Raw genomic sequence first — 26,512 nt, 5'->3', positions numbered from 1 at the left:
CTCCTCCGTCGCCTCCTGGAGCCGTATCCTTGGGTGGGTGCGTGGCTCCCAGCGGAGGTCTCGGGGACCCTTCCGGTCCTCTTCGTCCGGAAAGCGCCACTGCCCCTCCAGCCCATCAGGAAAACGGCAGCCGCGCCCTTCGCCGACCCGCTCCGCCCTCCTCCACACTCAGGGCCTGGGGCTGCGGGGCTGAATCGTGAGGCTTTCCAGCCCAGGACTTCACCTCTGGCCCCTTTCACACCCGGGATCTTGGGAAGAAGAAACAAAACCAAACACAGCCAAAGCCATCTCCTCCGACCCGGGGCCCCTCCACATCCCTTCCGATCCCGGGTTCCTGCCGGCCTCCCGGGGCGTTTCTCCCAGGCAGGCCTTCGCGGCCACTACACGGGGCTGAGCACTCGAGTCCTCGGGCGTCACGGGGCCCGCGGCCACGCCAAGCACGCACGACTCCCGGGTCTCGTCTGCTCCTGGGTGCCCTGGGCCTCTTCCCTGTGCCGCTGCTGGGTCTTGTGCCCCTGCTTGGCCTCCTTCAGACCCGGCCCCGTGCTACGCGGCCACGTGCTACAGGATCGTGCCAGCAGAACTGGCCCTGGCTGAGCCCCGTACCCACCCTCCTGCCATCCCTGGCCCTGCTAGCAAATGGCAGAGATCCTCTGGCCTCCGAGCCCAGACAAAAATCCTGATGCAGTTGGCCGAGGGGCCGCAAACCAAGGCTTCGCTTGTTCCCGCTCAGGCCCCAGCCATACCCTCTTGTCCTTCGGCTGCTCGTGTGTGGGGTGGGGGAGAGGAGGGTGCGTCCCCGTGCGTGCGTGCGTGGTCTGGGTGTCTCTGCGTGGTGTGTGTGTGTGTGTGTGTGTGTGTTAGATGCCGTGCCTGGTGTAGGTGGGGAAGAGCAAGCCCTCACGCACAGAGCCCCATCACACACTGGGGCCGGGCCGAGGGGGTCAATCTGCTCGGCCTGATTGCGTTGGGCATACATTGCAGAAGGTGGGTTTTCCAAGGCGGAGCAGAGGGTCCCGGCACCTGAGGTTGTCCACGGGGAGAATGTCTGTTCCACGGGGGCAAGCGGTCCCTTCCGTCGTGCCCAAGCCCATGTGACCCCGAAGGCCAGGTGGCCCCGGTCCTTGAGCTGACTGAGGAGTGCTTTGAGACCCGGAGGGTGGCACAGGCGACTGGGCGCCAGCGGCGGCCCTCCCTCCCTTTGAGCGGGACGGGGAGCTGCCGCTGGCATCCGGAGCTCTGGCGGCCTGCGCCCTCTGTCCCTGTGACCGCAGGCTCTGCCGTGGGAGGCGGGATCCCACGTAGAGGTCGCGCGCTGGCTGCCCTGTCTTGGGTTGAGCGACGGAGCGCGACGTGGAGCAGCACCCGACTGAGGCTCCCTGCTTCTCTGTCCCCTGGCGTCTTGCCCTGGACCCAGTGCACCACCTTGTGGCGAGCCCAGGTGTGGCGCGTCCCGCTGTGGGGCCCGCTGGGGTGCAGGACCCACTTTCTCATGGCTTCCGCACGTCCCTCCCCGCCCGCCTGGAGGGCAGTTGGGGAGCGGTCCCCAACGTGGCCTGGGACCAACCTCGCTGGTGACCCGTGTCGCGGGCGCGCGCCCCAGGAGAGTGTGGGGAGGGGAGAGGATTCGGGGACGTAGCTGTGAGGATTCGGTGTGCGTGGGTCTGGCGGGTGGCCCGGACGGGGTCGGGGTCGTGGTCACGGTGGGTCGTTGTGGTGGTGGTGGTGGTGGTGGTGCTGGGGGTGGTGGTGGTGGTGGGGGGGGTGGTGGCGAAGTCCCCGAAGACAAAAGGAGCAGCGAGGGAGGGAGGAGCAAAAACCTACAGCACCCGGTATTCCCAGGCGGTCTCCCATCCAAGTACTAACCAGGCCCGACCCTGCTTAGCTTCCGAGATCAGACGAGATCGGGCGCGTTCAGGGTGGTATGGCCGTAGACGCTAGCCGCCGCCTCCGGGAGCCCCAAGAGCCTGCCGAGGGCCCCGGCGTGCGTCTCCACGCTGCTCTCCTGGCACGGCTGGGAGTCCGGGTGGGGGCTGGCAGCCCGGGGCCAGCGGCCAGAGGCCCCGCGCGCCTGCTCGGGCAGCCGGTCTCGCCCAGGTGGCCGCTGGGTGGCTTTCTTCCCGAGGTGTCCTGCTGCCAGGACGAGGGTCAAGTTTTCTCGGGGGAAAATTTCTCAGTGCTCTCGGGCGCTTGTTCTTCTGGGAATGTCCACTGCTGTGGCCAAGGCGGGGGACGCACAGCTCGGGCCAGGGCAAGCAGCCGCCCTCCTCCGTCGCCTCCTGGAGCCGTATCCTTGGGTGGGTGCGTGGCTCCCAGCGGAGGTCTCGGGGACCCTTCCGGTCCTCTTCGTCCGGAAAGCGCCACTGCCCCTCCAGCCCATCAGGAAAACGGCAGCCGCGCCCTTCGCCGACCCGCTCCGCCCTCCTCCACACTCAGGGCCTGGGGCTGCGGGGCTGAATCGTGAGGCTTTCCAGCCCAGGACTTCACCTCTGGCCCCTTTCACACCCGGGATCTTGGGAAGAAGAAACAAAACCAAACACAGCCAAAGCCATCTCCTCCGACCCGGGGCCCCTCCACATCCCTTCCGATCCCGGGTTCCTGCCGGCCTCCCGGGGCGTTTCTCCCAGGCAGGCCTTCGCGGCCACTACACGGGGCTGAGCACTCGAGTCCTCGGGCGTCACGGGGCCCGCGGCCACGCCAAGCACGCACGACTCCCGGGTCTCGTCTGCTCCTGGGTGCCCTGGGCCTCTTCCCTGTGCCGCTGCTGGGTCTTGTGCCCCTGCTTGGCCTCCTTCAGACCCGGCCCCGTGCTACGCGGCCACGTGCTACAGGATCGTGCCAGCAGAACTGGCCCTGGCTGAGCCCCGTACCCACCCTCCTGCCATCCCTGGCCCTGCTAGCAAATGGCAGAGATCCTCTGGCCTCCGAGCCCAGACAAAAATCCTGATGCAGTTGGCCGAGGGGCCGCAAACCAAGGCTTCGCTTGTTCCCGCTCAGGCCCCAGCCATACCCTCTTGTCCTTCGGCTGCTCGTGTGTGGGGTGGGGGAGAGGAGGGTGCGTCCCCGTGCGTGCGTGCGTGGTCTGGGTGTCTCTGCGTGGTGTGTGTGTGTGTGTGTGTGTGTGTTAGATGCCGTGCCTGGTGTAGGTGGGGAAGAGCAAGCCCTCACGCACAGAGCCCCATCACACACTGGGGCCGGGCCGAGGGGGTCAATCTGCTCGGCCTGATTGCGTTGGGCATACATTGCAGAAGGTGGGTTTTCCAAGGCGGAGCAGAGGGTCCCGGCACCTGAGGTTGTCCACGGGGAGAATGTCTGTTCCACGGGGGCAAGCGGTCCCTTCCGTCGTGCCCAAGCCCATGTGACCCCGAAGGCCAGGTGGCCCCGGTCCTTGAGCTGACTGAGGAGTGCTTTGAGACCCGGAGGGTGGCACAGGCGACTGGGCGCCAGCGGCGGCCCTCCCTCCCTTTGAGCGGGACGGGGAGCTGCCGCTGGCATCCGGAGCTCTGGCGGCCTGCGCCCTCTGTCCCTGTGACCGCAGGCTCTGCCGTGGGAGGCGGGATCCCACGTAGAGGTCGCGCGCTGGCTGCCCTGTCTTGGGTTGAGCGACGGAGCGCGACGTGGAGCAGCACCCGACTGAGGCTCCCTGCTTCTCTGTCCCCTGGCGTCTTGCCCTGGACCCAGTGCACCACCTTGTGGCGAGCCCAGGTGTGGCGCGTCCCGCTGTGGGGCCCGCTGGGGTGCAGGACCCACTTTCTCATGGCTTCCGCACGTCCCTCCCCGCCCGCCTGGAGGGCAGTTGGGGAGCGGTCCCCAACGTGGCCTGGGACCAACCTCGCTGGTGACCCGTGTCGCGGGCGCGCGCCCCAGGAGAGTGTGGGGAGGGGAGAGGATTCGGGGACGTAGCTGTGAGGATTCGGTGTGCGTGGGTCTGGCGGGTGGCCCGGACGGGGTCGGGGTCGTGGTCACGGTGGGTCGTTGTGGTGGTGGTGGTGGTGGTGCTGGGGGTGGTGGTGGTGGTGGGGGGGTGGTGGCGAAGTCCCCGAAGACAAAAGGAGCAGCGAGGGAGGGAGGAGCAAAAGCCTACAGCACCCGGTATTCCCAGGCGGTCTCCCATCCAAGTACTAACCAGGCCCGACCCTGCTTAGCTTCCGAGATCAGACGAGATCGGGCGCGTTCAGGGTGGTATGGCCGTAGACGCTAGCCGCCGCCTCCGGGAGCCCCAAGAGCCTGCCGAGGGCCCCGGCGTGCGTCTCCACGCTGCTCTCCTGGCACGGCTGGGAGTCCGGGTGGGGGCTGGCAGCCCGGGGCCAGCGGCCAGAGGCCCCGCGCGCCTGCTCGGGCAGCCGGTCTCGCCCAGGTGGCCGCTGGGTGGCTTTCTTCCCGAGGTGTCCTGCTGCCAGGACGAGGGTCAAGTTTTCTCGGGGGAAAATTTCTCAGTGCTCTCGGGCGCTTGTTCTTCTGGGAATGTCCACTGCTGTGGCCAAGGCGGGGGACGCACAGCTCGGGCCAGGGCAAGCAGCCGCCCTCCTCCGTCGCCTCCTGGAGCCGTATCCTTGGGTGGGTGCGTGGCTCCCAGCGGAGGTCTCGGGGACCCTTCCGGTCCTCTTCGTCCGGAAAGCGCCACTGCCCCTCCAGCCCATCAGGAAAACGGCAGCCGCGCCCTTCGCCGACCCGCTCCGCCCTCCTCCACACTCAGGGCCTGGGGCTGCGGGGCTGAATCGTGAGGCTTTCCAGCCCAGGACTTCACCTCTGGCCCCTTTCACACCCGGGATCTTGGGAAGAAGAAACAAAACCAAACACAGCCAAAGCCATCTCCTCCGACCCGGGGCCCCTCCACATCCCTTCCGATCCCGGGTTCCTGCCGGCCTCCCGGGGCGTTTCTCCCAGGCAGGCCTTCGCGGCCACTACACGGGGCTGAGCACTCGAGTCCTCGGGCGTCACGGGGCCCGCGGCCACGCCAAGCACGCACGACTCCCGGGTCTCGTCTGCTCCTGGGTGCCCTGGGCCTCTTCCCTGTGCCGCTGCTGGGTCTTGTGCCCCTGCTTGGCCTCCTTCAGACCCGGCCCCGTGCTACGCGGCCACGTGCTACAGGATCGTGCCAGCAGAACTGGCCCTGGCTGAGCCCCGTACCCACCCTCCTGCCATCCCTGGCCCTGCTAGCAAATGGCAGAGATCCTCTGGCCTCCGAGCCCAGACAAAAATCCTGATGCAGTTGGCCGAGGGGCCGCAAACCAAGGCTTCGCTTGTTCCCGCTCAGGCCCCAGCCATACCCTCTTGTCCTTCGGCTGCTCGTGTGTGGGGTGGGGGAGAGGAGGGTGCGTCCCCGTGCGTGCGTGCGTGGTCTGGGTGTCTCTGCGTGGTGTGTGTGTGTGTGTGTGTGTGTGTGTGTGTGTGTGTGTGTTAGATGCCGTGCCTGGTGTAGGTGGGGAAGAGCAAGCCCTCACGCACAGAGCCCCATCACACACTGGGGCCGGGCCGAGGGGGTCAATCTGCTCGGCCTGATTGCGTTGGGCATACATTGCAGAAGGTGGGTTTTCCAAGGCGGAGCAGAGGGTCCCAGCACCTGAGGTTGTCCACGGGGAGAATGTCTGTTCCACGGGGGCAAGCGGTACCTTCCGTCGTGCCCAAGCCCATGTGACCCCGAAGGCCAGGTGGCCCCGGTCCTTGAGCTGACTGAGGAGTGCTTTGAGACCCGGAGGGTGGCACAGGCGACTGGGCGCCAGCGGCGGCCCTCCCTCCCTTTGAGCGGGACGGGGAGCTGCCGCTGGCATCCGGAGCTCTGGCGGCCTGCGCCCTCTGTCCCTGTGACCGCAGGCTCTGCCGTGGGAGGCGGGATCCCACGTAGAGGTCGCGCGCTGGCTGCCCTGTCTTGGGTTGAGCGACGGAGCGCGACGTGGAGCAGCACCCGACTGAGGCTCCCTGCTTCTCTGTCCCCTGGCGTCTTGCCCTGGACCCAGTGCACCACCTTGTGGCGAGCCCAGGTGTGGCGCGTCCCGCTGTGGGGCCCGCTGGGGTGCAGGACCCACTTTCTCATGGCTTCCGCACGTCCCTCCCCGCCCGCCTGGAGGGCAGTTGGGGAGCGGTCCCCAACGTGGCCTGGGACCAACCTCGCTGGTGACCCGTGTCGCGGGCGCGCGCCCCAGGAGAGTGTGGGGAGGGGAGAGGATTCGGGGACGTAGCTGTGAGGATTCGGTGTGCGTGGGTCTGGCGGGTGGCCCGGACGGGGTCGGGGTCGTGGTCACGGTGGGACGTTGTGGTGGTGGTGGTGGTGGTGGTGCTGGGGGTGGTGGTGGTGGTGGGGGGGGTGGTGGCGAAGTCCCCGAAGACAAAAGGAGCAGCGAGGGAGGGAGGAGCAAAAGCCTACAGCACCCGGTATTCCCAGGCGGTCTCCCATCCAAGTACTAACCAGGCCCGACCCTGCTTAGCTTCCGAGATCAGACGAGATCGGGCGCGTTCAGGGTGGTATGGCCGTAGACGCTAGCCGCCGCCTCCGGGAGCCCCAAGAGCCTGCCGAGGGCCCCGGCGTGCGTCTCCACGCTGCTCTCCTGGCACGGCTGGGAGTCCGGGTGGGGGCTGGCAGCCCGGGGCCAGCGGCCAGAGGCCCCGCGCGCCTGCTCGGGCAGCCGGTCTCGCCCAGGTGGCCGCTGGGTGGCTTTCTTCCCGAGGTGTCCTGCTGCCAGGACGAGGGTCAAGTTTTCTCGGGGGAAAATTTCTCAGTGCTCTCGGGCGCTTGTTCTTCTGGGAATGTCCACTGCTGTGGCCAAGGCGGGGGACGCACAGCTCGGGCCAGGGCAAGCAGCCGCCCTCCTCCGTCGCCTCCTGGAGCCGTATCCTTGGGTGGGTGCGTGGCTCCCAGCGGAGGTCTCGGGGACCCTTCCGGTCCTCTTCGTCCGGAAAGCGCCACTGCCCCTCCAGCCCATCAGGAAAACGGCAGCCGCGCCCTTCGCCGACCCGCTCCGCCCTCCTCCACACTCAGGGCCTGGGGCTGCGGGGCTGAATCGTGAGGCTTTCCAGCCCAGGACTTCACCTCTGGCCCCTTTCACACCCGGGATCTTGGGAAGAAGAAACAAAACCAAACACAGCCAAAGCCATCTCCTCCGACCCGGGGCCCCTCCACATCCCTTCCGATCCCGGGTTCCTGCCGGCCTCCCGGGGCGTTTCTCCCAGGCAGGCCTTCGCGGCCACTACACGGGGCTGAGCACTCGAGTCCTCGGGCGTCACGGGGCCCGCGGCCACGCCAAGCACGCACGACTCCCGGGTCTCGTCTGCTCCTGGGTGCCCTGGGCCTCTTCCCTGTGCCGCTGCTGGGTCTTGTGCCCCTGCTTGGCCTCCTTCAGACCCGGCCCCGTGCTACGCGGCCACGTGCTACAGGATCGTGCCAGCAGAACTGGCCCTGGCTGAGCCCCGTACCCACCCTCCTGCCATCCCTGGCCCTGCTAGCAAATGGCAGAGATCCTCTGGCCTCCGAGCCCAGACAAAAATCCTGATGCAGTTGGCCGAGGGGCCGCAAACCAAGGCTTCGCTTGTTCCCGCTCAGGCCCCAGCCATACCCTCTTGTCCTTCGGCTGCTCGTGTGTGGGGTGGGGGAGAGGAGGGTGCGTCCCCGTGCGTGCGTGCGTGGTCTGGGTGTCTCTGCGTGGTGTGTGTGTGTGTGTGTGTGTGTGTTAGATGCCGTGCCTGGTGTAGGTGGGGAAGAGCAAGCCCTCACGCACAGAGCCCCATCACACACTGGGGCCGGGCCGAGGGGGTCAATCTGCTCGGCCTGATTGCGTTGGGCATACATTGCAGAAGGTGGGTTTTCCAAGGCGGAGCAGAGGGTCCCGGCACCTGAGGTTGTCCACGGGGAGAATGTCTGTTCCACGGGGGCAAGCGGTCCCTTCCGTCGTGCCCAAGACCATGTGACCCCGAAGGCCAGGTGGCCCCGGTCCTTGAGCTGACTGAGGAGTGCTTTGAGACCCGGAGGGTGGCACAGGCGACTGGGCGCCAGCGGCGGCCCTCCCTCCCTTTGAGCGGGACGGGGAGCTGCCGCTGGCATCCGGAGCTCTGGCGGCCTGCGCCCTCTGTCCCTGTGACCGCAGGCTCTGCCGTGGGAGGCGGGATCCCACGTAGAGGTCGCGCGCTGGCTGCCCTGTCTTGGGTTGAGCGACGGAGGGCGACGTGGAGCAGCACCCGACTGAGGCTCCCTGCTTCTCTGTCCCCTGGCGTCTTGCCCTGGACCCAGTGCACCACCTTGTGGCGAGCCCAGGTGTGGCGCGTCCCGCTGTGGGGCCCGCTGGGGTGCAGGACCCACTTTCTCATGGCTTCCGCACGTCCCTCCCCGCCCGCCTGGAGGGCAGTTGGGGAGCGGTCCCCAACGTGGCCTGGGACCAACCTCGCTGGTGACCCGTGTCGCGGGCGCGCGCCCCAGGAGAGTGTGGGGAGGGGAGAGGATTCGGGGACGTAGCTGTGAGGATTCGGTGTGCGTGGGTCTGGCGGGTGGCCCGGACGGGGTCGGGGTCGTGGTCACGGTGGGTCGTTGTGGTGGTGGTGGTGGTGGTGCTGGGGGTGGTGGTGGTGGGGGGGGGTGGTGGCGAAGTCCCCGAAGACAAAAGGAGCAGCGAGGGAGGGAGGAGCAAAAGCCTACAGCACCCGGTATTCCCAGGCGGTCTCGCATCCAAGTACTAACCAGGTCCGACCCTGCTTAGCTTCCGACATCAGACGAGATCGGGCGCGTTCAGGGTGGTATGGCCGTAGACGCTAGCCGCCGCCTCCGGGAGCCCCAAGAGCCTGCCGAGGGCCCCGGCGTGCGTCTCCACGCTGCTCTCCTGGCACGGCTGGGAGTCCGGGTGGGGGCTGGCAGCCCGGGGCCAGCGGCCAGAGGCCCCGCGCGCCTGCTCGGGCAGCCAGTCTCGCCCAGGTGGCCGCTGGGTGGCTTTCTTCCCGAGGTGTCCTGCTGCCAGGACGAGGGTCAAGTTTTCTCGGGGGAAAATTTCTCAGTGCTCTCGGGCGCTTGTTCTTCTGGGAATGTCCACTGCTGTGGCCAAGGCGGGGGACGCACAGCTCGGGCCAGGGCAAGCAGCCGCCCTCCTCCGTCGCCTCCTGGAGCCGTATCCTTGGGTGGGTGCGTGGCTCCCAGCGGAGGTCTCGGGGACCCTTCCGGTCCTCTTCGTCCGGAAAGCGCCACTGCCCCTCCAGCCCATCAGGAAAACGGCAGCTGCGCCCTTCGCCGACCCGCTCCGCCCTCCTCCACACTCAGGGCCTGGGGCTGCGGGGCTGAATCGTGAGGCTTTCCAGCCCAGGACTTCACCTCTGGCCCCTTTCACACCCGGGATCTTGGGAAGAAGAAACAAAACCAAACACAGCCAAAGCCATCTCCTCCGACCCGGGGCCCCTCCACATCCCTTCCGATCCCGGGTTCCTGCCGGCCTCCCGGGGCGTTTCTCCCAGGCAGGCCTTCGCGGCCACTACACGGGGCTGAGCACTCGAGTCCTCGGGCGTCACGGGGCCCGCGGCCACGCCAAGCACGCACGACTCCCGGGTCTCGTCTGCTCCTGGGTGCCCTGGGCCTCTTCCCTGTGCCGCTGCTGGGTCTTGTGCCCCTGCTTGGCCTCCTTCAGACCCGGCCCCGTGCTACGCGGCCACGTGCTACAGGATCGTGCCAGCAGAACTGGCCCTGGCTGAGTCCCGTACCCACCCTCCTGCCATCCCTGGCCCTGCTAGCAAATGGCAGAGATCCTCTGGCCTCCGAGCCCAGACAAAAATCCTGATGCAGTTGGCCGAGGGGCCGCAAACCAAGGCTTCGCTTGTTCCCGCTCAGGCCCCAGCCATACCCTCTTGTCCTTCGGCTGCTCGTGTGTGGGGTGGGGGAGAGGAGGGTGCGTCCCCGTGCGTGCGTGCGTGGTCTGGGTGTCTCTGCGTGGTGTGTGTGTGTGTGTGTGTGTGTGTGTGTGTGTGTGTGTGTGTTAGATGCCGTGCCTGGTGTATGTGGGGAAGAGCAAGCCCTCACGCACAGAGCCCCATCACACACTGGGGCCGGGCCGAGGGGGTCAATCTGCTCGGCTTGATTGCGTTGGGCATACATTGCAGAAGGTGGGTTTTCCAAGGCGGAGCAGAGGGTCCCGGCACCTGAGGTTGTCCACGGGGAGAATGTCTGTTCCACGGGGGCAAGCGGTCCCTTCCGTCGTGCCCAAGCCCATGTGACCCCGAAGGCCAGGTGGCCCCGGTCCTTGAGCTGACTGAGGAGTGCTTTGAGACCCGGAGGGTGGCACAGGCGACTGGGCGCCAGCGGCGGCCCTCCCTCCCTTTGAGCGGGACGGGGAGCTGCCGCTGGCATCCGGAGCTCTGGCGGCCTGCGCCCTCTGTCCCTGTGACCGCAGGCTCTGCCGTGGGAGGCGGGATCCCACGTAGAGGTCGCGCGCTGGCTGCCCTGTCTTGGGTTGAGCGACGGAGCGCGACGTGGAGCAGCACCCGACTGAGGCTCCCTGCTTCTCTGTCCCCTGGCATCTTGCCCTGGACCCAGTGCACCACCTTGTGGCGAGCCCAGGTGTGGCGCGTCCCGCTGTGGGGCCCGCTGGGGTGCAGGACCCACTTTCTCATGGCTTCCGCACGTCCCTCCCCGCCCGCCTGGAGGGCAGTTGGGGAGCGGTCCCCAACGTGGCCTGGGACCAACCTCGCTGGTGACCCGTGTCGCGGGCGCGCGCCCCAGGAGAGTGTGGGGAGGGGAGAGGATTCGGGGACGTAGCTGTGAGGATTCGGTGTGCGTGGGTCTGGCGGGTGGCCCGGACGGGGTCGGGGTCGTGGTCACGGTGGGTCGTTGTGGTGGTGGTGGTGGTGGTGGTGCTGGGGGTGGTGGTGGTGGTGGGGGGGGTGGTGGCGAAGTCCCCGAAGACAAAAGGAGCAGCGAGGGAGGGAGGAGCAAAAGCCTACAGCACCCGGTATTCCCAGGCGGTCTCCCATCCAAGTACTAACCAGGCCCGACCCTGCTTAGCTTCCGAGATCAGACGAGATCGGGCGCGTTCAGGGTGGTATGGCCGTAGACGCTAGCCGCCGCCTCCGGGAGCCCCAAGAGCCTGCCGAGGGCCCCGGCGTGCGTCTCCACGCTGCTCTCCTGGCACGGCTGGGAGTCCGGGTGGGGGCTGGCAGCCCGGGGCCAGCGGCCAGAGGCCCCGCGCGCCTGCTCGGGCAGCCGGTCTCGCCCAGGTGGCCGCTGGGTGGCTTTCTTCCCGAGGTGTCCTGCTGCCAGGACGAGGGTCAAGTTTTCTCGGGGGAAAATTTCTCAGTGCTCTCGGGCGCTTGTTCTTCTGGGAATGTCCACTGCTGTGGCCAAGGCGGGGGACGCACAGCTCGGGCCAGGGCAAGCAGCCGCCCTCCTCCGTCGCCTCCTGGAGCCGTATCCTTGGGTGGGTGCGTGGCTCCCAGCGGAGGTCTCGGGGACCCTTCCGGTCCTCTTCGTCCGGAAAGCGCCACTGCCCCTCCAGCCCATCAGGAAAACGGCAGCCGCGCCCTTCGCCGACCCGCTCCGCCCTCCTCCACACTCAGGGCCTGGGGCTGCGGGGCTGAATCGTGAGGCTTTCCAGCCCAGGACTTCACCTCTGGCCCCTTTCACACCCGGGATCTTGGGAAGAAGAAACAAAACCAAACACAGCCAAAGCCATCTCCTCCGACCCGGGGCCCCTCCACATCCCTTCCGATCCCGGGTTCCTGCCGGCCTCCCGGGGCGTTTCTCCCAGGCAGGCCTTCGCGGCCACTACACGGGGCTGAGCACTCGAGTCCTCGGGCGTCACGGGGCCCGCGGCCACGCCAAGCACGCACGACTCCCGGGTCTCGTCTGCTCCTGGGTGCCCTGGGCCTCTTCCCTGTGCCGCTGCTGGGTCTTGTGCCCCTGCTTGGCCTCCTTCAGACCCGGCCCCGTGCTACGCGGCCACGTGCTACAGGATCGTGCCAGCAGAACTGGCCCTGGCTGAGCCCCGTACCCACCCTCCTGCCATCCCTGGCCCTGCTAGCAAATGGCAGAGATCCTCTGGCCTCCGAGCCCAGACAAAAATCCTGATGCAGTTGGCCGAGGGGCCGCAAACCAAGGCTTCGCTTGTTCCCGCTCAGGCCCCAGCCATACCCTCTTGTCCTTCGGCTGCTCGTGTGTGGGGTGGGGGAGAGGAGGGTGCGTCCCCGTGCGTGCGTGCGTGGTCTGGGTGTCTCTGCGTGGTGTGTGTGTGTGTGTGTGTGTGTGTTAGATGCCGTGCCTGGTGTAGGTGGGGAAGAGCAAGCCCTCACGCACAGAGCCCCATCACACACTGGGGCCGTGCCGAGGGGGTCAATCTGCTCGGCCTGATTGCGTTGGGCATACATTGCAGAAGGTGGGTTTTCCAAGGCGGAGCAGAGGGTCCCGGCACCTGAGGTTGTCCACGGGGAGAATGTCTGTTCCACGGGGGCAAGCGGTCCTTTCCGTCGTGCCCAAGCCCATGTGACCCCGAAGGCCAGGTGGCCCCGGTCCTTGAGCTGACTGAGGAGTGCTTTGAGACCCGGAGGGTGGCACAGGCGACTGGGCGCCAGCGGCGGCCCTCCCTCCCTTTGAGCGGGACGGGGAGCTGCCGCTGGCATCCGGAGCTCTGGCGGCCTGCGCCCTCTGTCCCTGTGACCGCAGGCTCTGCCGTGGGAGGCGGGATCCCACGTAGAGGTCGCGCGCTGGCTGCCCTGTCTTGGGTTGAGCGACGGAGGGCGACGTGGAGCAGCACCCGACTGAGGCTCCCTGCTTCTCTGTCCCCTGGCGTCTTGCCCTGGACCCAGTGCACCACCTTGTGGCGAGCCCAGGTGTGGCGCGTCCCGCTGTGGGGCCCGCTGGGGTGCAGGACCCACTTTCTCATGGCTTCCGCACGTCCCTCCCCGCCCGCCTGGAGGGCAGTTGGGGAGCGGTCCCCAACGTGGCCTGGGACCAACCTCGCTGGTGACCCGTGTCGCGGGCGCGCGCCCCAGGAGAGTGTGGGGAGGGGAGAGGATTCGGGGACGTAGCTGTGAGGATTCGGTGTGCGTGGGTCTGGCGGGTGGCCCGGACGGGGTCGGGGTCGTGGTCACGGTGGGTCGTTGTGGTGGTGGTGGTGGTGGTGCTGGGGGTGGTGGTGGTGGGGGGGGTGGTGGCGAAGTCCCCGAAGACAAAAGGAGCAGCGAGGGAGGGAGGAGCAAAAGCCTACAGCACCCGGTATTCCCAGGCGGTCTCCCATCCAAGTACTAACCAGGTCCGACCCTGCTTAGCTTCCGACATCAGACGAGATCGGGCGCGTTCAGGGTGGTATGGCCGTAGACGCTAGCCGCCGCCTCCGGGAGCCCCAAGAGCCTGCCGAGGGCCCCGGCGTGCGTCTCCACGCTGCTCTCCTGGCACGGCTGGGAGTCCGGGTGGGGGCTGGCAGCCCGGGGCCAGCGGCCAGAGGCCCCGCGCGCCTGCTCGGGCAGCCGGTCTCGCCCAGGTGGCCGCTGGGTGGCTTTCTTCCCGAGGTGTCCTGCTGCCAGGACGAGGGTCAAGTTTTCTCGGGGGAAAATTTCTCAGTGCTCTCGGGCGCTTGTTCTTCTGGGAATGTCCACTGCTGTGGCCAAGGCGGGGGACGCACAGCTCGGGCCAGGGCAAGCAGCCGCCCTCCTCCGTCGCCTCCTGGAGCCGTATCCTTGGGTGGGTGCGTGGCTCCCAGCGGAGGTCTCGGGGACCCTTCCGGTCCTCTTCATCCGGAAAGCGCCACTGCCCCTCCAGCCCATCAGGAAAACGGCAGCCGCGCCCTTCGCCGACCCGCTCCGCCCTCCTCCACACTCAGGGCCTGGGGCTGCGGGGCTGAATCGTGAGGCTTTCCAGCCCAGGACTTCACCTCTGGCCCCTTTCACACCCGGGATCTTGGGAAGAAGAAACAAAACCAAACACAGCCAAAGCCATCTCCTCCGACCCGGGGCCCCTCCACATCCCTTCCGATCCCGGGTTCCTGCCGGCCTCCCGGGGCGTTTCTCCCAGGCAGGCCTTCGCGGCCACTACACGGGGCTGAGCACTCGAGTCCTCGGGCGTCACGGGGCCCGCGGCCACGCCAAGCACGCACGACTCCCGGGTCTCGTCTGCTCCTGGGTGCCCTGGGCCTCTTCCCTGTGCCGCTGCTGGGTCTTGTGCCCCTGCTTGGCCTCCTTCAGACCCGGCCCCGTGCTACGCGGCCACGTGCTACAGGATCGTGCCAGCAGAACTGGCCCTGGCTGAGCCCCGTACCCACCCTCCTGCCATCCCTGGCCCTGCTAGCAAATGGCAGAGATCCTCTGGCCTCCGAGCCCAGACAAAAATCCTGATGCAGTTGGCCGAGGGGCCGCAAACCAAGGCTTCGCTTGTTCCCGCTCAGGCCCCAGCCATACCCTCTTGTCCTTCGGCTGCTCGTGTGTGGGGTGGGGGAGAGGAGGGTGCGTCCCCGTGCGTGCGTGCGTGGTCTGGGTGTCTCTGCGTGGTGTGTGTGTGTGTGTGTGTGTGTGTTAGATGCCGTGCCTGGTGTAGGTGGGGAAGAGCAAGCCCTCACGCACAGAGCCCCATCACACACTGGGGCCGGGCCGAGGGGGTCAATCTGCTCGGCCTGATTGCGTTGGGCATACATTGCAGAAGGTGGGTTTTCCAAGGCGGAGCAGAGGGTCCCGGCACCTGAGGTTGTCCACGGGGAGAATGTCTGTTCCACGGGGGCAAGCGGTCCCTTCCGTCGTGCCCAAGCCCATGTGACCCCGAAGGCCAGGTGGCCCCGGTCCTTGAGCTGACTGTGGAGTGCTTTGAGACCCGGAGGGTGGCACAGGCGACTGGGCGCCAGCGGCGGCCCTCCCTCCCTTTGAGCGGGACGGGGAGCTGCCGCTGGCATCCGGAGCTCTGGCGGCCTGCGCCCTCTGTCCCTGTGACCGCAGGCTCTGCCGTGGGAGGCGGGATCCCACGTAGAGGTCGCGCGCTGGCTGCCCTGTCTTGGGTTGAGCGACGGAGCGCGACGTGGAGCAGCACCCGACTGAGGCTCCCTGCTTCTCTGTCCCCTGGCGTCTTGCCCTGGACCCAGTGCACCACCTTGTGGCGAGCCCAGGTGTGGCGCGTCCCGCTGTGGGGCCCGCTGGGGTGCAGGACCCACTTTCTCATGGCTTCCGCACGTCCCTCCCCGCCCGCCTGGAGGGCAGTTGGGGAGCGGTCCCCAACGTGGCCTGGGACCAACCTCGCTGGTGACCCGTGTCGCGGGCGCGCGCCCCAGGAGAGTGTGGGGAGGGGAGAGGATTCGGGGACGTAGCTGTGAGGATTCGGTGTGCGTGGGTCTGGCGGGTGGCCCGGACGGGGTCGGGGTCGTGGTCACGGTGGGTCGTTGTGGTGGTGGTGGTGGTGGTGTTGGGGGTGGTGGTGGTGGTGGGGGGGTGGTGGCGAAGTCCCCGAAGACAAAAGGAGCAGCGAGGGAGGGAGGAGCAAAAGCCTACAGCACCCGGTATTCCCAGGCGGTCTCCCATCCAAGTACTAACCAGGCCCGACCCTGCTTAGCTTCCGAGATCAGACGAGATCGGGCGCGTTCAGGGTGGTATGGCCGTAGACGCTAGCCGCCGCCTCCGGGAGCCCCAAGAGCCTGCCGAGGGCCCCGGCGTGCGTCTCCACGCTGCTCTCCTGGCACGGCTGGGAGTCCGGGTGGGGGCTGGCAGCCCGGGGCCAGCGGCCAGAGGCCCCGCGCGCCTGCTCGGGCAGCCGGTCTCGCCCAGGTGGCCGCTGGGTGGCTTTCTTCCCGAGGTGTCCTGCTGCCAGGACGAGGGTCAAGTTTTCTCGGGGGAAAATTTCTCAGTGCTCTCGGGCGCTTGTTCTTCTGGGAATGTCCACTGCTGTGGCCAAGGCGGGGGACGCACAGCTCGGGCCAGGGCAAGCAGCCGCCCTCCTCCGTCGCCTCCTGGAGCCGTATCCTTGGGTGGGTGCGTGGCTCCCAGCGGAGGTCTCGGGGACCCTTCCGGTCCTCTTCGTCCGGAAAGCGCCACTGCCCCTCCAGCCCATCAGGAAAACGGCAGCCGCGCCCTTCGCCGACCCGCTCCGCCCTCCTCCACACTCAGGGCCTGGGGCTGCGGGGCTGAATCGTGAGGCTTTCCAGCCCAGGACTTCACCTCTGGCCCCTTTCACACCCGGGATCTTGGGAAGAAGAAACAAAACCAAACACAGCCAAAGCCATCTCCTCCGACCCGGGGCCCCTCCACATCCCTTCCGATCCCGGGTTCCTGCCGGCCTCCCGGGGCGTTTCTCCCAGGCAGGCCTTCGCGGCCACTACACGGGGCTGAGCACTCGAGTCCTCGGGCGTCACGGGGCCCGCGGCCACGCCAAGCACGCACGACTCCCGGGTCTCGTCTGCTCCTGGGTGCCCTGGGCCTCTTCCCTGTGCCGCTGCTGGGTCTTGTGCCCCTGCTTGGCCTCCTTCAGACCCGGCCCCGTGCTACGCGGCCACGTGCTACAGGATCGTGCCAGCAGAACTGGCCCTGGCTGAGCCCCGTACCCACCCTCCTGCCATCCCTGGCCCTGCTAGCAAATGGCAGAGATCCTCTGGCCTCCGAGCCCAGACAAAAATCCTGATGCAGTTGGCCGAGGGGCCGCAAACCAAGGCTTCGCTTGTTCCCGCTCAGGCCCCAGCCATACCCTCTTGTCCTTCGGCTGCTCGTGTGTGGGGTGGGGGAGAGGAGGGTGCGTCCCCGTGCGTGCGTGCGTGGTCTGGGTGTCTCTGCGTGGTGTGTGTGTGTGTGTGTGTGTGTGTGTGTTAGATGCCGTGCCTGGTGTAGGTGGGGAAGAGCAAGCCCTCACGCACAGAGCCCCATCACACACTGGGGCCGGGCCGAGGGGGTCAATCTGCTCGGCCTGATTGCGTTGGGCATACATTGCAGAAGGTGGGTTTTCCAAGGCGGAGCAGAGGGTCCCGGCACCTGAGGTTGTCCACGGGGAGAATGTCTGTTCCACGGGGGCAAGCGGTCCCTTCCGTCGTGCCCAAGCCCATGTGACCCCGAAGGCCAGGTGGCCCCGGTCCTTGAGCTGACTGTGGAGTGCTTTGAGACCCGGAGGGTGGCACAGGCGACTGGGCGCCAGCGGCGGCCCTCCCTCCCTTTGAGCGGGACGGGGAGCTGCCGCTGGCATCCGGAGCTCTGGCGGCCTGCGCCCTCTGTCCCTGTGACCGCAGGCTCTGCCGTGGGAGGCGGGATCCCACGTAGAGGTCGCGCGCTGGCTGCCCTGTCTTGGGTTGAGCGACGGAGCGCGACGTGGAGCAGCACCCGACTGAGGCTCCCTGCTTCTCTGTCCCCTGGCGTCTTGCCCTGGACCCAGTGCACCACCTTGTGGCGAGCCCAGGTGTGGCGCGTCCCGCTGTGGGGCCCGCTGGGGTGCAGGACCCACTTTCTCATGGCTTCCGCACGTCCCTCCCCGCCCGCCTGGAGGGCAGTTGGGGAGCGGTCCCCAACGTGGCCTGGGACCAACCTCGCTGGTGACCCGTGTCGCGGGCGCGCGCCCCAGGAGAGTGTGGGGAGGGGAGAGGATTCGGGGACGTAGCTGTGAGGATTCGGTGTGCGTGGGTCTGGCGGGTGGCCCGGACGGGGTCGGGGTCGTGGTCACGGTGGGTCGTTGTGGTGGTGGTGGTGGTGGTGGTGCTGGGGGTTGTGGTGGTGGTGGGGGGGGTGGTGGCGAAGTCCCCGAAGACAAAAGGAGCAGCGAGGGAGGGAGGAGCAAAAGCCTACAGCACCCGGTATTCCCAGGCGGTCTCCCATCCAAGTACTAACCAGGCCCGACCCTGCTTAGCTTCCGAGATCAGACGAGATCGGGCGCGTTCAGGGTGGTATGGCCGTAGACGCTAGCCGCCGCCTCCGGGAGCCCCAAGAGCCTGCCGAGGGCCCCGGCGTGCGTCTCCACGCTGCTCTCCTGGCACGGCTGGGAGTCCGGGTGGGGGCTGGCAGCCCGGGGCCAGCGGCCAGAGGCCCCGCGCGCCTGCTCGGGCAGCCGGTCTCGCCCAGGTGGCCGCTGGGTGGCTTTCTTCCCGAGGTGTCCTGCTGCCAGGACGAGGGTCAAGTTTTCTCGGGGGAAAATTTCTCAGTGCTCTCGGGCGCTTGTTCTTCTGGGAATGTCCACTGCTGTGGCCAAGGCGGGGGACGCACAGCTCGGGCCAGGGCAAGCAGCCGCCCTCCTCCGTCGCCTCCTGGAGCCGTATCCTTGGGTGGGTGCGTGGCTCCCAGCGGAGGTCTCGGGGACCCTTCCGGTCCTCTTCGTCCGGAAAGCGCCACTGCCCCTCCAGCCCATCAGGAAAACGGCAGCCGCGCCCTTCGCCGACCCGCTCCGCCCTCATCCACACTCAGGGCCTGGGGCTGCGGGGCTGAATCGTGAGGCTTTCCAGCCCAGGACTTCACCTCTGGCCCCTTTCACACCCGGGATCTTGGGAAGAAGAAACAAAACCAAACACAGCCAAAGCCATCTCCTCCGACCCGGGGCCCCTCCACATCCCTTCCGATCCCGGGTTCCTGCCGGCCTCCCGGGGCGTTTCTCCCAGGCAGGCCTTCGCGGCCACTACACGGGGCTGAGCACTCGAGTCCTCGGGCGTCACGGGGCCCGCGGCCACGCCAAGCACGCACGACTCCCGGGTCTCGTCTGCTCCTGGGTGCCCTGGGCCTCTTCCCTGTGCCGCTGCTGGGTCTTGTGCCCCTGCTTGGCCTCCTTCAGACCCGGCCCCGTGCTACGCGGCCACGTGCTACAGGATCGTGCCAGCAGAACTGGCCCTGGCTGAGCCCCGTACCCACCCTCCTGCCATCCCTGGCCCTGCTAGCAAATGGCAGAGATCCTCTGGCCTCCGAGCCCAGACAAAAATCCTGATGCAGTTGGCCGAGGGGCCGCAAACCAAGGCTTCGCTTGTTCCCGCTCAGGCCCCAGCCATACCCTCTTGTCCTTCGGCTGCTCGTGTGTGGGGTGGGGGAGAGGAGGGTGCGTCCCCGTGCGTGCGTGCGTGGTCTGGGTGTCTCTGCGTGGTGTGTGTGTGTGTGTGTGTGTGTGTGTTAGATGCCGTGCCTGGTGTAGGTGGGGAAGAGCAAGCCCTCACGCACAGAGCCCCATCACACACTGGGGCCGGGCCGAGGGGGTCAATCTGCTCGGCCTGATTGCGTTGGGCATACATTGCAGAAGGTGGGTTTTCCAAGGCGGAGCAGAGGGTCCCGGCACCTGAGGTTGTCCACGGGGAGAATGTCTGTTCCACGGGGGCAAGCGGTCCCTTCCGTCGTGCCCAAGCCCATGTGACCCCGAAGGCCAGGTGGCCCCGGTCCTTGAGCTGACTGAGGAGTGCTTTGAGACCCGGAGGGTGGCACAGGCGACTGGGCGCCAGCGGCGGCCCTCCCTCCCTTTGAGCGGGACGGGGAGCTGCCGCTGGCATCCGGAGCTCTGGCGGCCTGCGCCCTCTGTCCCTGTGACCGCAGGCTCTGCCGTGGGAGGCGGGATCCCACGTAGAGGTCGCGCGCTGGCTGCCCTGTCTTGGGTTGAGCGACGGAGGGCGACGTGGAGCAGCACCCGACTGAGGCTCCCTGCTTCTCTGTCCCCTGGCGTCTTGCCCTGGACCCAGTGCACCACCTTGTGGCGAGCCCAGGTGTGGCGCGTCCCGCTGTGGGGCCCGCTGGGGTGCAGGACCCACTTTCTCATGGCTTCCGCACGTCCCTCCCCGCCCGCCTGGAGGGCAGTTGGGGAGCGGTCCCCAACGTGGCCTGGGACCAACCTCGCTGGTGACCCGTGTCGCGGGCGCGCGCCCCAGGAGAGTGTGGGGAGGGGAGAGGATTCGGGGACGTAGCTGTGAGGATTCGGTGTGCGTGGGTCTGGCGGGTGGCCCGGACGGGGTCGGGGTCGTGGTCACGGTGGGTCGTTGTGGTGGTGGTGGTGGTGGTGGTGCTGGGGGTGGTGGTGGTGGTGGGGGGGGTGGTGGCGAAGTCCCCGAAGACAAAAGGAGCAGCGAGGGAGGGAGGAGCAAAAGCCTACAGCACCCGGTATTCCCAGGCGGTCTCCCATCCAAGTACTAACCAGGCCCGACCCTGCTTAGCTTCCGAGATCAGACGAGATCGGGCGCGTTCAGGGTGGTATGGCCGTAGACGCTAGCCGCCGCCTCCGGGAGCCCCAAGAGCCTGCCGAGGGCCCCGGCGTGCGTCTCCACGCTGCTCTCCTGGCACGGCTGGGAGTCCGGGTGGGGGCTGGCAGCCCGGGGCCAGCGGCCAGAGGCCCCGCGCGCCTGCTCGGGCAGCCGGTCTCGCCCAGGTGGCCGCTGGGTGGCTTTCTTCCCGAGGTGTCCTGCTGCCAGGACGAGGGTCAAGTTTTCTCGGGGGAAAATTTCTCAGTGCTCTCGGGCGCTTGTTCTTCTGGGAATGTCCACTGCTGTGGCCAAGGCGGGGGACGCACAGCTCGGGCCAGGGCAAGCAGCCGCCCTCCTCCGTCGCCTCCTGGAGCCGTATCCTTGGGTGGGTGCGTGGCTCCCAGCGGAGGTCTCGGGGACCCTTCCGGTCCTCTTCGTCCGGAAAGCGCCACTGCCCCTCCAGCCCATCAGGAAAACGGCAGCCGCGCCCTTCGCCGACCCGCTCCGCCCTCCTCCACACTCAGGGCCTGGGGCTGCGGGGCTGAATCGTGAGGCTTTCCAGCCCAGGACTTCACCTCTGGCCCCTTTCACACCCGGGATCTTGGGAAGAAGAAACAAAACCAAACACAGCCAAAGCCATCTCCTCCGACCCGGGGCCCCTCCACATCCCTTCCGATCCCGGGTTCCTGCCGGCCTCCCGGGGCGTTTCTCCCAGGCAGGCCTTCGCGGCCACTACACGGGGCTGAGCACTCGAGTCCTCGGGCGTCACGGGGCCCGCGGCCACGCCAAGCACGCACGACTCCCGGGTCTCGTCTGCTCCTGGGTGCCCTGGGCCTCTTCCCTGTGCCGCTGCTGGGTCTTGTGCCCCTGCTTGGCCTCCTTCAGACCCGGCCCCGTGCTACGCGGCCACGTGCTACAGGATCGTGCCAGCAGAACTGGCCCTGGCTGAGCCCCGTACCCACCCTCCTGCCATCCCTGGCCCTGCTAGCAAATGGCAGAGATCCTCTGGCCTCCGAGCCCAGACAAAAATCCTGATGAAGTTGGCCGAGGGGCCGCAAACCAAGGCTTCGCTTGTTCCCGCTCAGGCCCCAGCCATACCCTCTTGTCCTTCGGCTGCTCGTGTGTGGGGTGGGGGAGAGGAGGGTGCGTCCCCGTGCGTGCGTGCGTGGTCTGGGTGTCTCTGCGTGGTGTGTGTGTGTGTGTGTGTGTGTGTGTGTTAGATGCCGTGCCTGGTGTAGGTGGGGAAGAGCAAGCCCTCACGCACAGAGCCCCATCACACACTGGGGCCGGGCCGAGGGGGTCAATCTGCTCGGCCTGATTGCGTTGGGCATACATTGCAGAAGGTGGGTTTTCCAAGGCGGAGCAGAGGGTCCCGGCACCTGAGGTTGTCCACGGGGAGAATGTCTGTTCCACGGGGGCAAGCGGTCCCTTCCATCGTGCCCAAGCCCATGTGACCCCGAAGGCCAGGTGGCCCCGGTCCTTGAGCTGACTGAGGAGTGCTTTGAGACCCGGAGGGTGGCACAGGCGACTGGGCGCCAGCGGCGGCCCTCCCTCCCTTTGAGCGGGACGGGGAGCTGCCGCTGGCATCCGGAGCTCTGGCGGCCTGCGCCCTCTGTCCCTGTGACCGCAGGCTCTGCCGTGGGAGGCGGGATCCCACGTAGAGGTCGCGCGCTGGCTGCCCTGTCTTGGGTTGAGCGACGGAGGGCGACGTGGAGCAGCACCCGACTGAGGCTCCCTGCTTCTCTGTCCCCTGGCGTCTTGCCCTGGACCCAGTGCACCACCTTGTGGCGAGCCCAGGTGTGGCGCGTCCCGCTGTGGGGCCCGCTGGGGTGCAGGACCCACTTTCTCATGGCTTCCGCACGTCCCTCCCCGCCCGCCTGGAGGGCAGTTGGGGAGCGGTCCCCAACGTGGCCTGGGACCAACCTCGCTGGTGACCCGTGTCGCGGGCGCACGCCCCAGGAGAGTGTGGGGAGGGGAGAGGATTCGGGGACGTAGCTGTGAGGATTCGGTGTGCGTGGGTCTGGCGGGTGGCCCGGACGGGGTCGGGGTCGTGGTCACGGTGGGTCGTTGTGGTGGTGGTGGTGGTGGTGGTGCTGGGGGTGGTGGTGGTGGTGGGGGGGGTGGTGGCGAAGTCCCCGAAGACAAAAGGAGCAGCGAGGGAGGGAGGAGCAAAAGCCTACAGCACCCGGTATTCCCAGGCGGTCTCCCATCCAAGTACTAACCAGGCCCGACCCTGCTTAGCTTCCGAGATCAGACGAGATCGGGCGCGTTCAGGGTGGTATGGCCGTAGACGCTAGCCGCCGCCTCCGGGAGCCCCAAGAGCCTGCCGAGGGCCCCGGCGTGCGTCTCCACGCTGCTCTCCTGGCACGGCTGGGAGTCCGGGTGGGGGCTGGCAGCCCGGGGCCAGCGGCCAGAGGCCCCGCGCGCCTGCTCGGGCAGCCGGTCTCGCCCAGGTGGCCGCTGGGTGGCTTTCTTCCCGAGGTGTCCTGCTGCCAGGACGAGGGTCAAGTTTTCTCGGGGGAAAATTTCTCAGTGCTCTCGGGCGCTTGTTCTTCTGGGAATGTCCACTGCTGTGGCCACGGCGGGGGACGCACAGCTCGGGCCAGGGCAAGCAGCCGCCCTCCTCCGTCGCCTCCTGGAGCCGTATCCTTGGGTGGGTGCGTGGCTCCCAGCGGAGGTCTCGGGGACCCTTCCGGTCCTCTTCGTCCGGAAAGCGCCACTGCCCCTCCAGCCCATCAGGAAAACGGCAGCCGCGCCCTTCGCCGACCCGCTCCGCCCTCCTCCACACTCAGGGCCTGGGGCTGCGGGGCTGAATCGTGAGGCTTTCCAGCCCAGGACTTCACCTCTGGCCCCTTTCACACCCGGGATCTTGGGAAGAAGAAACAAAACCAAACACAGCCAAAGCCATCTCCTCCGACCCGGGGCCCCTCCACATCCCTTCCGATCCCGGGTTCCTGCCGGCCTCCCGGGGCGTTTCTCCCAGGCAGGCCTTCGCGGCCACTACACGGGGCTGAGCACTCGAGTCCTCGGGCGTCACGGGGCCCGCGGCCACGCCAAGCACGCACGACTCCCGGGTCTCGTCTGCTCCTGGGTGCCCTGGGCCTCTTCCCTGTGCCGCTGCTGGGTCTTGTGCCCCTGCTTGGCCTCCTTCAGACCCGGCCCCGTGCTACGCGGCCACGTGCTACAGGATCGTGCCAGCAGAACTGGCCCTGGCTGAGCCCCGTACCCACCCTCCTGCCATCCCTGGCCCTGCTAGCAAATGGCAGAGATCCTCTGGCCTCCGAGCCCAGACAAAAATCCTGATGCAGTTGGCCGAGGGGCCGCAAACCAAGGCTTCGCTTGTTCCCGCTCAGGCCCCAGCCATACCCTCTTGTCCTTCGGCTGCTCGTGTGTGGGGTGGGGGAGAGGAGGGTGCGTCCCCGTGCGTGCGTGCGTGGTCTGGGTGTCTCTGCGTGGTGTGTGTGTGTGTGTGTGTGTGTGTTAGATGCCGTGCCTGGTGTAGGTGGGGAAGAGCAAGCCCTCACGCACAGAGCTCCATCACACACTGGGGCCGGGCCGAGGGGGTCAATCTGCTCGGCCTGATTGCGTTGGGCATACATTGCAGAAGGTGGGTTTTCCAAGGCGGAGCAGAGGGTCCCGGCACCTGAGGTTGTCCACGGGGAGAATGTCTGTTCCACGGGGGCAAGCGGTCCCTTCCGTCGTGCCCAAGCCCATGTGACCCCGAAGGCCAGGTGGCCCCGGTCCTTGAGCTGACTGAGGAGTGCTTTGAGACCCGGAGGGTGGCACAGGCGACTGGGCGCCAGCGGCGGCCCTCCCTCCCTTTGAGCGGGACGGGGAGCTGCCGCTGGCATCCGGAGCTCTGGCGGCCTGCGCCCTCTGTCCCTGTGACCGCAGGCTCTGCCGTGGGAGGCGGGATCCCACGTAGAGGTCGCGCGCTGGCTGCCCTGTCTTGGGTTGAGCGACGGAGGGCGACGTGGAGCAGCACCCGACTGAGGCTCCCTGCTTCTCTGTCCCCTGGCGTCTTGCCCTGGACCCAGTGCACCACCTTGTGGCGAGCCCAGGTGTGGCGCGTCCCGCTGTGGGGCCCGCTGGGGTGCAGGACCCACTTTCTCATGGCTTCCGCACGTCCCTCCCCGCCCGCCTGGAGGGCAGTTGGGGAGCGGTCCCCAACGTGGCCTGGGACCAACCTCGCTGGTGACCCGTGTCGCGGGCGCGCGCCCCAGGAGAGTGTGGGGAGGGGAGAGGATTCGGGGACGTAGCTGTGAGGATTCGGTGTGCGTGGGTCTGGCGGGTGGCCCGGACGGGGTCGGGGTCGTGGTCACGGTGGGTCGTTGTGGTGGTGGTGGTGGTGGTGCTGGGGGTGGTGGTGGTGGGGGGGGGGTGGTGGCGAAGTCCCCGAAGACAAAAGGAGCAGCGAGGGAGGGAGGAGCAAAAGCCTACAGCACCCGGTATTCCCAGGCGGTCTCCCATCCAAGTACTAACCAGGTCCGACCCTGCTTAGCTTCCGACATCAGACGAGATCGGGCGCGTTCAGGGTGGTATGGCCGTAGACGCTAGCCGCCGCCTCCGGGAGCCCCAAGAGCCTGCCGAGGGCCCCGGCGTGCGTCTCCACGCTGCTCTCCTGGCACGGCTGGGAGTCCGGGTGGGGGCTGGCAGCCCGGGGCCAGCGGCCAGAGGCCCCGCGCGCCTGCTCGGGCAGCCGGTCTCGCCCAGGTGGCCGCTGGGTGGCTTTCTTCCCGAGGTGTCCTGCTGCCAGGACGAGGGTCAAGTTTTCTCGGGGGAAAATTTCTCAGTGCTCTCGGGCGCTTGTTCTTCTGGGAATGTCCACTGCTGTGGCCAAGGCGGGGGACGCACAGCTCGGGCCAGGGCAAGCAGCCGCCCTCCTCCGTCGCCTCCTGGAGCCGTATCCTTGGGTGGGTGCGTGGCTCCCAGCGGAGGTCTCGGGGACCCTTCCGGTCCTCTTCGTCCGGAAAGCGCCACTGCCCCTCCAGCCCATCAGGAAAACGGCAGCCGCGCCCTTCGCCGACCCGCTCCGCCCTCCTCCACACTCAGGGCCTGGGGCTGCGGGGCTGAATCGTGAGGCTTTCCAGCCCAGGACTTCACCTCTGGCCCCTTTCACACCCGGGATCTTGGGAAGAAGAAACAAAACCAAACACAGCCAAAGCCATCTCCTCCGACCCGGGGCCCCTCCACATCCCTTCCGATCCCGGGTTCCTGCCGGCCTCCCGGGGCGTTTCTCCCAGGCAGGCCTTCGCGGCCACTACACGGGGCTGAGCACTCGAGTCCTCGGGCGTCACGGGGCCCGCGGCCACGCCAAGCACGCACGACTCCCGGGTCTTGTCTGCTCCTGGGTGCCCTGGGCCTCTTCCCTGTGCCGCTGCTGGGTCTTGTGCCCCTGCTTGGCCTCCTTCAGACCCGGCCCCGTGCTACGCGGCCACGTGCTACAGGATCGTGCCAGCAGAACTGGCCCTGGCTGAGCCCCGTACCCACCCTCCTGCCATCCCTGGCCCTGCTAGCAAATGGCAGAGATCCTCTGGCCTCCGAGCCCAGACAAAAATCCTGATGAAGTTGGCCGAGGGGCCGCAAACCAAGGCTTCGCTTGTTCCCGCTCAGGCCCCAGCCATACCCTCTTGTCCTTCGGCTGCTCGTGTGTGGGGTGGGGGAGAGGAGGGTGCGTCCCCGTGCGTGCGTGCGTGGTCTGGGTGTCTCTGCGTGGTGTGTGTGTGTGTGTGTGTGTGTGTGTGTTAGATGCCGTGCCTGGTGTAGGTGGGGAAGAGCAAGCCCTCACGCACAGAGCCCCATCACACACTGGGGCCGGGCCGAGGGGGTCAATCTGCTCGGCCTGATTGCGTTGGGCATACATTGCAGAAGGTGGGTTTTCCAAGGCGGAGCAGAGGGTCCCGGCACCTGAGGTTGTCCACGGGGAGAATGTCTGTTCCACGGGGGCAAGCGGTCCCTTCCATCGTGCCCAAGCCCATGTGACCCCGAAGGCCAGGTGGCCCCGGTCCTTGAGCTGACTGAGGAGTGCTTTGAGACCCGGAGGGTGGCACAGGCGACTGGGCGCCAGCGGCGGCCCTCCCTCCCTTTGAGCGGGACGGGGAGCTGCCGCTGGCATCCGGAGCTCTGGCGGCCTGCGCCCTCTGTCCCTGTGACCGCAGGCTCTGCCGTGGGAGGCGGGATCCCACGTAGAGGTCGCGCGCTGGCTGCCCTGTCTTGGGTTGAGCGACGGAGGGCGACGTGGAGCAGCACCCGACTGAGGCTCCCTGCTTCTCTGTCCCCTGGCGTCTTGCCCTGGACCCAGTGCACCACCTTGTGGCGAGCCCAGGTGTGGCGCGTCCCGCTGTGGGGCCCGCTGGGGTGCAGGACCCACTTTCTCATGGCTTCCGCACGTCCCTCCCCGCCCGCCTGGAGGGCAGTTGGGGAGCGGTCCCCAACGTGGCCTGGGACCAACCTCGCTGGTGACCCGT

General features: G+C 67.7%; 11 non-coding genes across 11 annotated transcripts; all 11 read right to left on the bottom strand.

Moving 5' to 3' along the window:
• Window positions 1–1,817: 1,817 nt before the first annotated feature.
• LOC141412531 (5S ribosomal RNA) lies at window positions 1,818–1,936 on the bottom strand. Its single transcript, XR_012437373.1, has one exon. It is a non-coding gene; the product is annotated as a 5S ribosomal RNA (ribosomal RNA).
• A 2,141-nt stretch (window positions 1,937–4,077) lies between these two features.
• Window positions 4,078–4,196, bottom strand: LOC141412191 (5S ribosomal RNA). The gene has a single exon (XR_012437030.1). It is a non-coding gene; the product is annotated as a 5S ribosomal RNA (ribosomal RNA).
• A 2,161-nt stretch (window positions 4,197–6,357) lies between these two features.
• LOC141412190 (5S ribosomal RNA) lies at window positions 6,358–6,476 on the bottom strand. The gene has a single exon (XR_012437029.1). It is a non-coding gene; the product is annotated as a 5S ribosomal RNA (ribosomal RNA).
• Window positions 6,477–8,616: 2,140 nt separating this feature from the next.
• On the bottom strand, window positions 8,617–8,735 carry LOC141413023 (5S ribosomal RNA). The gene has a single exon (XR_012437865.1). It is a non-coding gene; the product is annotated as a 5S ribosomal RNA (ribosomal RNA).
• Window positions 8,736–10,898: 2,163 nt separating this feature from the next.
• LOC141412189 (5S ribosomal RNA) lies at window positions 10,899–11,017 on the bottom strand. The gene has a single exon (XR_012437028.1). It is a non-coding gene; the product is annotated as a 5S ribosomal RNA (ribosomal RNA).
• Window positions 11,018–13,156: 2,139 nt separating this feature from the next.
• On the bottom strand, window positions 13,157–13,275 carry LOC141412951 (5S ribosomal RNA). Its single transcript, XR_012437793.1, has one exon. It is a non-coding gene; the product is annotated as a 5S ribosomal RNA (ribosomal RNA).
• A 2,141-nt stretch (window positions 13,276–15,416) lies between these two features.
• Window positions 15,417–15,535, bottom strand: LOC141412188 (5S ribosomal RNA). Its single transcript, XR_012437027.1, has one exon. It is a non-coding gene; the product is annotated as a 5S ribosomal RNA (ribosomal RNA).
• A 2,149-nt stretch (window positions 15,536–17,684) lies between these two features.
• On the bottom strand, window positions 17,685–17,803 carry LOC141412187 (5S ribosomal RNA). The gene has a single exon (XR_012437026.1). It is a non-coding gene; the product is annotated as a 5S ribosomal RNA (ribosomal RNA).
• Window positions 17,804–19,950: 2,147 nt separating this feature from the next.
• Window positions 19,951–20,069, bottom strand: LOC141412186 (5S ribosomal RNA). The gene has a single exon (XR_012437025.1). It is a non-coding gene; the product is annotated as a 5S ribosomal RNA (ribosomal RNA).
• A 2,149-nt stretch (window positions 20,070–22,218) lies between these two features.
• Window positions 22,219–22,337, bottom strand: LOC141412185 (5S ribosomal RNA). Its single transcript, XR_012437024.1, has one exon. It is a non-coding gene; the product is annotated as a 5S ribosomal RNA (ribosomal RNA).
• A 2,141-nt stretch (window positions 22,338–24,478) lies between these two features.
• LOC141412950 (5S ribosomal RNA) lies at window positions 24,479–24,597 on the bottom strand. The gene has a single exon (XR_012437792.1). It is a non-coding gene; the product is annotated as a 5S ribosomal RNA (ribosomal RNA).
• Between the last annotated feature and the right edge of the window lie 1,915 nt (window positions 24,598–26,512).

The sequence above is a fragment of the Castor canadensis genome, chromosome 10 (genome assembly GCF_047511655.1).
Source record: "Castor canadensis chromosome 10, mCasCan1.hap1v2, whole genome shotgun sequence".
Taxonomy (NCBI): Eukaryota; Metazoa; Chordata; class Mammalia; order Rodentia; family Castoridae; genus Castor; species Castor canadensis.
This window is presented reverse-complemented; position numbering and strand designations above follow the sequence as displayed.